The 13,767-nt window shown below is 39.4% G+C and overlaps 1 protein-coding gene and 1 long non-coding RNA gene across 3 annotated transcripts in view; one reads left to right on the top strand and one right to left on the bottom strand.

Annotated features, from left to right (window-relative positions):
* The window catches only part of mob2a (MOB kinase activator 2a), an 87,044-nt gene that overhangs the window by 32,372 nt on the left and 40,905 nt on the right, over positions 1 to 13,767 (bottom strand). The window lies entirely within an intron of this gene.
* Positions 463 to 12,552, top strand: LOC133502323 (uncharacterized). Its single transcript, XR_009795438.1, has 3 exons — positions 463 to 586; positions 3,643 to 3,723; positions 12,284 to 12,552. It is a non-coding gene; the product is annotated as an uncharacterized LOC133502323 (long non-coding RNA).

Below are 13,767 nucleotides of genomic sequence, written 5' to 3'. Positions count from 1 at the left end.
AACTGAGGCTAAATGGACGCAGTGTCACGTAACATTCTCCTGTTAACTACCACTCTGAAGTAAAATAAATGTAATCTACTCTACTATACTGCACTTCGAATAGAATACAGAGTATTTGTGGTTTGTATGAAGCATAGTTACAGATCAACTCTGAGGAGATTAATCAAAATGTGAGCCCTTAAAAATTATAGTGAAACCTCAGAGTTTGAACGTCTCGGTTGTTGCACAAAATCGGTGTTCACAAAAAAAAAAAAAAAAAAAAAACCTGCTTCTAAAATGCCTCTGTTATCGACCCAATTCTCACTGTCCCAACATGGGGCCAAAGCAAGACCCATGTTGACTGGGTAGCCGACTCAAGCCAAGTGATGACGAATGCACACGGGGCATTGTCGAGATGAGCCACTGCCCACTTCGAGTCAAGCAGTCACTCATACCACACCAGCGCATGCTCATAGCGTGTACACACATCTTCGCTAGTGCTTCTCAAGATTGTTTCTTATCTGTCCAGTACTTTCTCTGTCATTGGCAAAAAGAAACACAGTGGTGCTACCAGCAGTGAAGGAAAAGGAAAGTTGAGCAAACTACAGTAAGTAGATCTAAGTACGCTGAGTATGGAAATGAGGTGTGCGTTTGTTACGGCTCTTGCTAGCAAGCATCGTATGGTTAAGTCAATTATTTCGACTATCCTAAAGAGTAAAAATGTAATAAAAGGCAACCAGTGTTGCCCAAGGACTGACTATCATTACAAAGCAAAGGCCATAGATAATAGAAGAAATGGAGACGCTACTGGAGAATTACGCAGTCAATTTATAAAGAATTACTTCGGCGTAACACTTCCTCGTTCCCTCTCAAGCCATCACACCACCACCAAAGAGGTAAATGATAAACATTTAAGTGGCTTTAAGAGTATGCATTCTTTATTGTTTAAATGCAGGGTGTACATGTTTTATACAAATAAGAATTTTAGTATGAATTTACTATTTGGAGGTTGGGAATGGATTAAACTCATTTAATCGGACATTAAACAAATCAGACATTGAACACTTCACAAGAACAAATTATCTTCAAAATCTGAGGTTCCACTGTACTAATAATCACACCACCACATATTTGCACATCTCTTCCAGGCACTACAGAAAACAAAATGGCAATAATGAGGCATTAGTTAAAAACAATGCTTGACACTCTAGTTTTCCTTTTAATAAATCAAAGCACTACTCTCAACCTTTCAGGCCTCAACATCCATTTGTCTTTCCTGTGCATTCTTTTGTCCCTGGATTTATTTACTCTGCATTCCTGCAGGGTAACGGCTTGCATGCTGAGACGTGTCTCAGCTAACTTGATCATAGAGCCTCGCTTGACTCAAGAAGAGACAAAGAGTACAGAGGGCTAATAGCAATGTCTTTATATGTAAGAGACATGGTCAATTTTGTTTGACAAGTACATAAGATAAAAGTCACTAAAAATCAAATCAAAACCAACTTAAAACTCAAATAAAGTGATTGCAAATAGTTTGACATTCGAGAACTGGCATTAGCTTCAATAACACAGCACCACAACAGGCCCTGTCAGACTTGGTTTATGAACTAAGAGGGAGAGTCAGCAAAATGAGGAACCACGAGATGAGAAATACCAGACTTATGAACCCAAGTCCATAACTCAGCATCTCCATGGCTACCGGACAGATTAAACACTATCATATCACCAGGACAGAGTGAAAATAATTATGTCGAGATGGATGAAAACTGAAATCCATACGGAAAAAGGAAGTGAGAAAAGGAAAACAGCTGATAACTATACTACATGAGTGAAGAGGATAAACATGAGTGAAGAGGATAAACAGACAGTAAATGAGTCATAACAGAATGCCCCTAGATGTGGAGAAGCTATAAAAGTTGCTCAATGTGGGAGCTGTCTCAGCATGACTTGGACACATACTATTCCTTTCCACATTCCTTAACCGGGTAGAGTCTCAGTGCATTCCCCAGTTCCCATCCAGGGTAGTCCAATAATTATCTGTCAGGTTTAAATCCATGAAGACACAAACCATCATGTAACAAACACAGTTATTGGTCAAGTGGAGGAGAAGTGGTGACCTCTTGAATACAAACTGGCATTCTCTTGCTTTTCAGGTGTTTAAAGGTCAGTCAGGTAAAAGTACGGTGATAATGAAGTTTTCTCTATTGGCAACGGTAGCATGAACAGCAGGGTCAAACTAGCAGGGTCAAAAAATGACCAAAGACAAGGACAAGGGAAAAGCCAAAACGCAAAGGGAGATCACTACTCTAAACAAAACAGAATTACACTTTAAAATCAGTTAGAATGTCTCCCGTGTGTGTTTCTTCCCACTTACTCTCTCTTCTGGTAGAAATGGTTCTGTGCATGTATCTGGAAATGACTGGTGACCAGTCCAACGTATACCAAAATCTTGGAAAATGTCAGTAGGGATAGGTTCCAGCACAATCACAAACTTACTAAGGACAAGCAGTAAACACATGGATGGATATTATTCTGCCTGAAATTGGAACTAAAAATGGGCATGAGTTATGCATGATGATGCACTTCTTGTAACGGAAAAGGTTCCCCATGGAAAGCTTCTTCGAACTCAATCATTCAGAGAGGGGAAAGAATGTATAATTTTCATGGAAAGACCCAATGACCTTGGAACTGACATTACCACACACAAACTTGAAATATGCTGATCAGTCTTCATTCCCCAGTTGCTGATGATATTTAGAACATTTCTGAAGTGAAGCAAAACATCACCTTGAAATTTCACTTCCAGGAGTTCACAGCAAATATGGCTTGGATAGTGCTGGGCATTAATGATGAGGAACAACCTTGCTCTTACAATGATCCACAGCCACTGACAACTAAGGTGTGAGAGCAATGCTGTCACCTGCTGACTTAAAATGGGAGTAGAGTGTTCCCCCGTCATTCGCAGGGGTGACATTCCTTACACCCCTGCGAATACCGAAAATCCACAAATAATGGATTATTAATTTCCCTATGTATATGTACCATATTTTTCCATTCATAAAATGTACTTAAAAGTCTTAAATTGTCTCCAAAATTTACATCATAAATTATGTGCACAATTGTAACTTGTCCAATGAAGTATACTGTTACATTGTTAGCATGTATGTTAGCACATGTTTAAGTGTGTGTGTAAACTACCATATGATAGTGCTCAAAGACAGTGAGGACTAATTGTGTTTTTTTTTTTTTTTTTTTTTAAACATCAGCAAGCAGAAGGAACTTACATTGCACCAGTCTGTGCAGGAAGGTCACTACTGACGATGTTATACATACTCAGGGTGTTACATTGACACTAACATGATCACATCACAGCAAACAGAATAGAATAACTAGCAAATAAACCGAAACAATTACTCGAGAAATGGTAAAATAAGGTAACATAAAAAATAAAGTAACATAATAAAATAAATAACATGCACTTTAAACACTACTTACATGCTCCCAGCATGCTTTGCAGCACTTAGTGGAATTACTTGAGTCCATTTTGTGTTTTATTATTTGATACTTATGGTATTCAGTTTACTGTATTGTAATAATGTTAGTTTTTTTAATGGGATACCGTGAACATGTACTTCTTATTTTCCTTTCGACTTGTCCTGTTAGGTGTCGCCACATCGTGTCATCTTAGATGAATGTCTACATCGCCAGTAATGACCTGCCTACACAGGCAGTGTGTGGGGCAATGTAAGTTTCTTCTGCTTACAGATGTGAAATGCAATAATCCTCACTGCCTTGTGAGCACCATCATATGATAGCTTACATACATGCTAAAACATGTGCTTGCATAGATGCTAACAACACAATTTGCAAATGTTGGAACTCAGTGTGCACATAAGTTGCACCACATTGTAAGGCGTCATGTCTCATGCGGCGCCTCGTCTGTTAAGAGAATTTAAGACGTCTAAAATCATGAAAATATGGTGCATTTAAAGAAATGCCACACTGCATACTCAATTCTGTTGAGAGGGGCAAACAAGCAGGTAGAGATTCTCTTTTTTTGTACAGGTGAGGAAGAAAAGCAGGATACATTAGCATGTACAGGGGTTAAATGCTAAAAAGATATCGGAACGAATACAAAGTCAAAATTATCACCTGAAACAAGACTGCAATATTGACAAGTGTTTGGAAGGAAATCACGTTTGATTTATCCAACAATTCATGTAGAGATTCTGGGTGGGAGCATGTAACAGTTTTCAGGAGAGGTTCATGGCGTCAATGATAGTTGCCAAGTAAAAAGGAGGTGGGGCTTCAGTGAAAAATGCTAGTGTTTGCATTGGAGCACAACAGTTGGCGTGTGTGACGAAAGATCATCATGGATTCAAGGATAGAGTCAGGAAGCAAAGAGGAGGCGGTAGAGAAAATGTTTGGGCGTGTGCCCATATTTGTACAGGAAGTGTACACTGTTTGTGTGAGGTGGACCATGATGGTACTTTAAGGCATATGGGCTTGGGGTTGAAGAGAGCTCTCTTCTCATGGCCCCTTCAAGGGACCACATTTTTAAAAAGGGTCACTCTGGATTAAGGGAGCACACATGTATAGGTATGCTGCTACAAAATAAGGCACAGCTAAACAGACAGGTTTGAAAAAAAAAACTGTGTTTCGTCCTGTGCAAGGCTCCCCTGATGCAGCTCATTACCTTGGAAGCGAGGGCATTTTGGCACGGGGCTCGGACAGAAGGGAATGTTAATGCTGGTAATTTCGTCCCAGATGCAATTTGCACCAATACACAAACAGTGGATGTGACTAAAATGTACAGAATTTCCATTTGTCTGTATCTGTAGAAGTATCTGTAGAAGACCAGACTATCGATACAGATTACGCCAGGAATCTTTGGATATACCTGTGGTGCATCAGTGGACCAGATATAAATCACAGGCCATGGAGAACCATGTCCCTGATATATTTAGTACATGATGTGAAAATGTTAGGGTCAGTCGGGAAATTGGAACTACAAGCTTTTTTTTTTTTTTAAACGCCTTAGAGTAATTAATGTATCCACTTTTTTAGATTTTTGTTTGTTGATGTGCAATGACATTTTTGAAAAGAAAAATATGTGCACTGGCTCCATAAAGATAGGAAACTATCAGTCTAATGCAAAGAGTGTGGCGATGCCTTCACGGTAATGCCCAACCAAAAATGGCCGCCACACAATTTGGCAGGCGCTGGCTGTTCAGTTTTCTATACTTATGCCCCGGAAGCCCGATAGAAGGCTTTGTGTGTGCAACCGAGGCCCGGCCGCGATCGTTGTCGTGTCTCACTGAAAGAAGGATTACATTCCCACCCCAAACTATTATTTATTTTAATAGCTCTATACACACCTACCTGTCATTTGGAACCCAGAATCTCTCGTCCTTTGCACTTTTGGAATCCATTTTTCACAACGAACCGGGTCTTTTCGAAAAGTGTGAAGAGTGAGTCCATCCTCCGAGTGTTCAAGCAATATCCAGCAATACGAGTTGGCATGTTGGCTAACACGCAGGAAAAAACAGCAACTTTTGCGCCGGTAAAACAGGTATAAAACACACGAAATCACCAGTGCGGGCTTCTTGAAAAAAACATCACTTCCTACTTCTTCTCCAAAACGAGAGGATTTTCATGCTTATATGCCATCATGACGTGTGGTGAAAAAACATTCCGGCTGAAATTTTTTTTTTCCATTTAAAACATAATAAAAATCATGCTTTTCTGTCAGTAGCCCTTAAGGGAATGTATTGTGGAAATACTGCAGATATTCCTTAATTGATTTTGGAAGTAGTGCAGATGCTTCTCATGTTTGAGAGGAGAGTATTGGTCAACAAATGAAGTGCAGTGTGGTGAGACTGCGACAGTGAGTGCACAAGTAAAGTGTAATACATAGTAATAATTGGCCCGGCAAAATTTACAACCCGAACCCTGTTGCAGTTGAATTGCAAGTTAGCTGTTTATGAAGAGGGAACAAACTGTTGGAAAGCCTGCAGGTTTTGGTTTGAATTGTTTGGTAGTGCCTACCAAGAGAAGGTAACAAGGATGTGGATGGTCTGAGAGGATTTGGAGGGTCAGAGAGGATTTTGCTTGCTCTTGAAAGCGTGCAGTTACTTGGGGGTGGATAGAGTGGTGCCGACAATGTTTTCAGGAGTTTTGATTGTCCGTTCCAGTCTGAGTTTGTCCTTTCTTGTGGTAGCACTAAAATAGATGATGTAGATGATGGATGTAGACAGAACTGATTCGATGACCGCTGTGTAGAACCGTCTCAACAGCGTGACTTTCTGCTATCGTTTAATTGGTGAACTCGTCATTGTCAGTTAGTGCTTTAATTAGAAACAGCGCCCAATGCGGAAGTCAAAATTGTAGTCTCGTGCACGAAATAGTTGATAAGCAATAATTAATAAATAAAAAATGCACGCGCCAAGTAGATAATTGTCACAGAGTTAAAGCAGAGTTACTTCTAAGAAGCGGAAGTGTTTTTTCTGGTCTCGTCAACCCCTGAGACTTTAGGTCTCTTTATATTTGCACGGGCAATGACCGTGCTGATGTCACTGCAGCTATACCGCAGTTTGCCTTTATACTCGAATGCAACCCACGCACGCAGTTTTGAAAATGTACTGTTTCCTATGCTATACTTTTGGTCCTTTTTGGTAGCCGTTTTTACTTTCCTTTCCAAGGAAGAGTATCTTCTAGACCAAATGAACTTTGATGACCATGTTATACTTTGAATTATGGTGCAAAATTGATCAAGAAGGGGTTGGCAGTATGTGGAACAGAGAGGCACGGTGAGTACGTCATCACAGCATTCGATGCGTAGCAACATTTTTTGTTGTGTGCGCGTCGAGAGGCCATGTGAGGTAACGAATCGGTCACGTGATGCAATGTGGAAGTTGCAGGCCACGCAAGCGCATGAGTATAAAATGGCTTTTATCTGGCAACAGCGATGGTGTTTTGTTGTTGTTAGATTGAGTGTTGTTTCCTTCCATACAATGCAAAAAATATGCAAAGTGGCTCTCTGTTATGGTTGTTAATCAATTCAGAGGATTTACTGAATCATTATTGAAATGGGGCAGAAATATTGCAATGCATTGAAGAATCAATAATATCAAGAGCTACATGATTTTAGTCTGAACACACTACAGTTTCTTTTTTCAGATCCTTATGGAATATTAATGAGACAAACTTTGAAGAACACCGATGTACTCTGTAAAGATGTGATCTGCATATTTTACAGTAATCTTAAGGGCTTCACTGGATTGGCCAGAGCAGATGAAGGGTCACAGAGTGTGCCTCTCTCCAAAGATCCCATCACACATCTGTTGCTCTGCTTAATCATAACAATGGACATGCGCAACATGAAAACTTGAGTCAAAAAGTTGCTTTAGAGTCTTTTCATCGAAGCATGCAAGTGTAGTTTAGCACACACACCCCGACACACACGTGAAAAAAAGTAAAGAAATGAAGGTTTTGCATATAACCACCTCCTGACTGTAAAGGAAACTGCACCATTGTCTGGGTTTCACAGAGACTGGAAAATATTTGTGGGCTAGGAAGTGGTCACACCTAAGAACGTTTCGACAAAAAGGTGAAGAGCAGGCATGTGACTATAAGGTGCCAAAAAGATTAGCAATCAAAAATCTAAATTGGTGGAAAAATTGAGCTATTGGGCACACACACACACACACACACACACACACACACGCACGCACACACCTACACACGCACACACACGCACACACAAAAGTAACCTCTGGTAACAGTAGTATATGTGTGGTGAGGCTCAAGAACAAGTTTAATATTCTTAAAGAAGCTACTTTGAAAGAGGGCAATGAAAGTTTATTCAACCATAAAACTATACTCTGTCTGGGGATTCATAAATGTACTATTGTTGGATTTTTATCTATACTATCCACAAGTACTTACTGAACAATTCACAATAACAGTATTGCTCTGACAGCATCTGGTGGCATCTTTTTTGTTTGCAGCAATTACAAGTGAGTTGCGGAGCTTCATTTAGAGAGAAATAGTCCTTTGACTGCCATCCTGTGGCATCTTTAGGCTATAACAAAGTGTTCTGTCATGGAAGGGCTTGATCACCAAGGAATAGTAAGTGTTCATTACTTAAAACGGATAGTGTCAAATTCAATGTAAATGTTCCCGGCAACGAGGACAAACGCATGTCAGAAATACTGTCAGTACAGATCAGTCTCTTGAGTTCAATCAGGATGAAAACCAAGTGTACATGTTTGGCAGAGGAGTAAGAACACCACTGGCTGTGTGATGAGACAAAGCAACAACTTCGCATGTTCTTGAGTTATGACTGTGAAATGGGAAAGATGGGGTTTGACTGGGTATTGGAAAAACAAGAAGAAAAGGAGTGCCAAAACTTGAGAAAAAAAAATCCTAGGTAAAAACAAGACTACATTGATCTGATCAGCCTCGTTGATATCGTCCAATTACTATTTTATGATCATCAGCTCCAATGTCATATTTCGCTGATCCAATTGGCTGCTGGCTTTTAAAAAGACAATGACGTCACTGATCAACAACAATTAATTAATCGCCTCTGTACTGTACTGTATTGGTCATCTAAAATAAAATGAGGACAAATGTGGTGAATGTGGTCATCAGTGCTTTGCAGAAGACGTTCATTCATAAATTGCTTGAAGTATGTTCACATACTTTTAATACGATACAACTCGCCAGCACGCAAATAAACATTATGCGACCTAGCAAGCTAATGCTAACACAAACAGTTGTACATAAACATGCCAGAGTTCTGTCAAATCATTATCTAAAGTTGCAATGTGTGTAAAGTAATTTAATTACAATAAAGTAATTTAATTACATTATGTTAGCACCCATTTTTTTGTCATGTAATGTCGCTTTGACCTAAATAGACTACATGACCTGACAAGAGAATATTTTCAAGATACTCAGTATACAGTACAGAAATATACACAGCAAATGAACAATTCATTTAAATAGAAATATTGTTCCATATTGAGACTGGATTGGTGATCTGTTATTTATTCATATTTTTAAAACTCACTGATCGGTGATCGTATAAACCCTAGTACAAACCTTTTTTTTTCTGCTCAGGATAGTTATGACTGAAAGCTCCAAATGCCTTCATTTCTGCTGTTATTGAGGAAACTCGAGAACATGACTCACACAATGGACCCAAGAACTATATATACAAAAGGAATATAAAGACACAGAGTGATGCATACAAGCGAGACAACAGAAAGGTCAAATCAGTATCTCCTTGAATCAGCATATGTAGTGATGAGAACCCCTGCCCCACTGCAATGTCTATTAGTTGTTAAGATTTGACATACATTTTGAATCAATCTATTGTTCTTTTCCAAGGTGATCATCTCTTAATGTTCCCTTTTGTGTGTGTAGGTTCTCAAAGAACTTGGTTACACATTGAATTGACAGAGAGTAATTATTCATACATTACATAAATGTAGTGTATTTAATGAAAATTATAAAACCAGCATTAGCTAATAGCTGCTGATATGGTGAGTAAATAAAGTAGTAAATTATCCAGTTGAACAATATGTAGCTAGACACTGTTACTCAACTGTCTTTTCTCGAAAATCTGTAGATAATCACCCAGTGGCAGTTTGAAATTCCTCACCATCACATTATGGCATGCTGAAACAAAGAGGGAGAATTATTATGTCGGACAACAGGTTTGTTCATGCCATTCTAAATGTAGTGAGTGTCCACGTCCATAGTGTCTGTTCTGCTTGGAATTACATTAGCCATTAAAAAAAAACGGCAAATTAAACATTCTTGTGTCAGCATTGCAGAGCATTTGTTCGCCCCAATGCAGCAGCATCACAACTACTCTAAAGATCACTGTATATCATATGATCACAAGGAAGTACTGTTTGTTGCTTACAGTATTTACCTAAAAGTGCCAAAGATCCAATTGGGATGTTGAAATGTGTCATCTTTATTTGTCATTGTCCTCTTCAGTTTATCAAGTAACCGTAAAAAAAAAAAAAGAAGAAGATTGTGAAAACGAATGAGGGTGTCATTGCTGCCAAAGGCACTGCAGCACAGAGGAAAATTACACTGCCGTGAGAGAAAATTTGAGGCAGACACACCTACTGAACACCACCTTTTCCAGTCTGTTTGGCTGCACAAGCCCACCCTTTCCTTTCACTCTCTCCTGGGGCAACCTCAATAAACACAAAGTGAGGCGCCTAAACACTTCCTGTCTCCCTTGAAATGGCCTTCTTGTTTTGAGAGGGGAGCAGAGACTGTGGGCTGCATGCTGAAGCAATTCTAACACCCACTTCACCTGAAATTTTACTGTTTCTTTCATGCCTACAGGACACATGCATGTCTGGTAAGCACAGATAGAACCTTTATTTTACAACCACAAGCCATTCATACATATAACACATCCATTCCCTTTCATTGTACCCAAGCTGAGTGAAAAATACAGTACATTGTGTGTAACTAAAAGGAGAATTGAGGTCAGTGCAAGGTCATCAGTTTCTGCTTCTCAGCCAGATGGAGCTGCGGGTAAATGCAAGCAAATGCTACGAAAGTGTTATGCAACTGTCCTTGTGTGAGGTCAGCACTCTGCAGTGATAAGACAATGCTTGAAAGTAGAGGACATTTCATGAGCAGGGACAGACCTTAATGTATGCCACTACATAATGCAGTTCCATTTGCGTTAAGTGTATTGCATTACTTTACTGTTTAGCACAGCAGCCACAGATGAAGGCAAAAAAAAAAGGCTTGCTGGTAAATGTAACACCAAGAAAACTGCCCTCAATTGACAAAATAACTGAGAATCAATCAACTGACTATTTGTGATGCTAATCCCTGTAAAATGCAATACTCAAAAGTTGTAAAGTATCCTTTACAAAAAAGCTGCATTAAGCACTTTACCATACTATTGAGCAACCTTTGGTGGGGTACTAATCACAGTGGTGCATTAAGGTAAGATTACATAAACAGTAGTGTGTTGACCATTCGTGTGGAACAGAATCTGAAGAAGGCCAAATTATCCCATTAGAAAAAACACAACAGCAACAAAAATAGAGAATTGACAGACAATGTTAGCGTGTGGTACACGACCATGCTGTCTGTTGCATTACACCACTGATTTGCAAACAGTGTGCTGTGGCACATTAGTGTGTCGTGACAAATTGTCAAATTTCACTTAATTGATCAAAATATTACTAATTTACAAAAATGTATGTTTGCTCAACAATTCATGGCATATAAAGACAGTCCACAAATAAATGCTCTTCTATTTGATGGCAGAAAGTTGGTAATTCACTGGTGTATCCCCTTTTTGTGACATTTTTCAAATGTAAAGTATGTACCTTGGCTGAATAAAGGTTGGGAATCTCTACGTTACACTACCAGTACTACAATGACACACTATTTAAGGATCTGACAACTTTTGCCACCTACACATCCTGCAGTGGAAATGTAAGCCTGAACAAGTTTTACAGGACAAAACTTTCTTGGTAAGCAGAACTGGATTTTATTTGAGGTAAATGTAGAACGTCTAAGTGAACTTGAGAGGAAATGTTCAGCCAGCTGTTGAATGTATTGTCCCAGCAGTTAGTAGTGTGTCTTAGTCCTATTCAGTCCGAAATCCCAAACAGAGGTTAAAAATTAAGCAAAAGTGTGTGTTTTTTTTTTTTTTAAACTATCACACTATGACAGATGGTAGTTTGACGGGGTGCTGGCGGGCAGTTTGCAGACCACACAATGGCACCATTGAACACTCAAACACCAGAGGCAGGTCGACAGAAGTCTGCACTGTGCTGAGGTCAATGAGGACCCAGCCTCATTTTGGCAGGTGTGCATCAGTAAAACAAATTATGCCAAATAAGGTCACGGCAACACTATTTGACTGGCTAATGGAGGTGGAACAGGGAGCCGAAAATGCTGAAAACAGACGACAGCGGATTTTGACTTAAGGTGGCAAAGAGACAATACACAGCTCAGGTTCCTCCCTCACCATCATCATGAAGTAGAGAGAACACACATGGGGAACAAACCCTCCCTGTACTAGACTTTTGTGTATGTTTCTTTCATTAGGGGTTACAGTATAAAGCATATGGACAAACACAACTATTATTACTTCCCCGAAGAGTTGCAATATACATAAAGCTGTAATGGTTAATCTGATCTGAACTGTGTGCTACAATTTCACCATCATCAAAAAAAAAAAAAAACTCAAGAGAACTAGCGCATTATATTTATACCTTTTCTCCTTTTTCTTTTCTTTTTACAGCAGTTTCAGCCTGAGACTGGCTCACACCACAACCACAAGAGAAGGGAACCAGATGTGAAGATTGCCAAAAAGCAGCCTAAATCGTATCCCCAAAGAAGTTAACCCAGTTGTCCCCTCTGAGAGTACCAGCATGCAGCTCTGTTTGAAAAACAAACTAAGATTGTAACCTAGGCCAATCACAAAAAAAAGATAATTGTGAGGATAAGTGGCATGAAAATCGAATATATTTTCACCAAAACTATGACGATAAAACGTTTTTTTAATGCCTCAGAAATTCATGAAAAAAATAAAATAAAAAAATAATTATTCCATTCCTTTGAAAACAGTATTGTTATTACTGCTGTTATTATTAGGATAATTTTCTCAATTAAATAACTGTTCCATACTCTATGATATGGATCCCCTTGGGTCTGAAATAAAGAGGTGCAAGACAAGCCTGGTTTACATGAAGCCTTCTAATTAATTTATAATCGGTTTAGAAGCCCAATCTGAAGAAAAGTGCTCTGGATAAATGTCTCAATCATAATAAACAGACCGAATCAGAATGGAATTTTACTCGTTTTTACAGGGTTGGAATACTCACTTTGCTTGAATCGAGCCGGAATAAACTCTGTCTGTGCATGCTTCGTCTCGACTCCTGTGTGGAGTTTGCATGTTCTCTCGGTACCTGCGTTTGTTTTTCTGGGCACTCCGGTTTCCTCCCACATCGCGAAAATATGCATTACTTGGAGAGAGACCCTAAATTTCCCTCATGTATGATTGTGAGTCTGACTCTAAATGTGCCCTGCAAATGACTGGCTACCAGTTCAGGGTGTATCCCGCCTCCTGCCCGATGATAGCTGGGATAGGCTCCAGCACTCCCGTAACCCCTGTGAAGATAAGTGGCTAAGAAAATGGATGGATAAACCTATTAAAACAATCGCAACCTCTGTGCTGAATAGGTGACAGCCCACCATCTTTATACAGTGAGGCCTTGCCCATTCACGGTTCTCCGTTTGCAGCCCTAGATATTCCCGTATTTTTTGTCTGCAAGTTTTTTTTTAACCTTTTTAAATTTACGCTTTCTTAGTATGTGATGTCATGTGACTAAGAAAGCATAACTGTGATTGGCTGGGTGTTCGGTTCTGACCTGAAGTAACCCTGCCTGGTGGCACAGACGTTGAATTTCAGACAGCGAATTGTAGCTGGTTGAATTTCAGACAGCGAATTGTAGCCAGTTGTATTGTTAACATTGAAAAGTTACACTGAAATACAAGTGTTGAAAATGTGACCATTTTACATTTCAAATTCAAATCCTGGTGCCATATATTTACTTCCATATTCTGCTTACAGATGTAAAATGCAATTATTACTTACTGTGAGCGCCATCACATGCTATCTTACATACATGCTAAAACGCGTGCTGCATGAATGCTGACAGTGTAAGTAAGGTGTATTAATACTGTATCCATTATTCACGGATGTTCGTTATTCACAGGGGTGTA

This window comes from Syngnathoides biaculeatus, chromosome 6 (genome assembly GCF_019802595.1).
Source record: "Syngnathoides biaculeatus isolate LvHL_M chromosome 6, ASM1980259v1, whole genome shotgun sequence".
NCBI lineage: Eukaryota > Metazoa > Chordata > Actinopteri > Syngnathiformes > Syngnathidae > Syngnathoides > Syngnathoides biaculeatus.
This window is presented reverse-complemented; position numbering and strand designations above follow the sequence as displayed.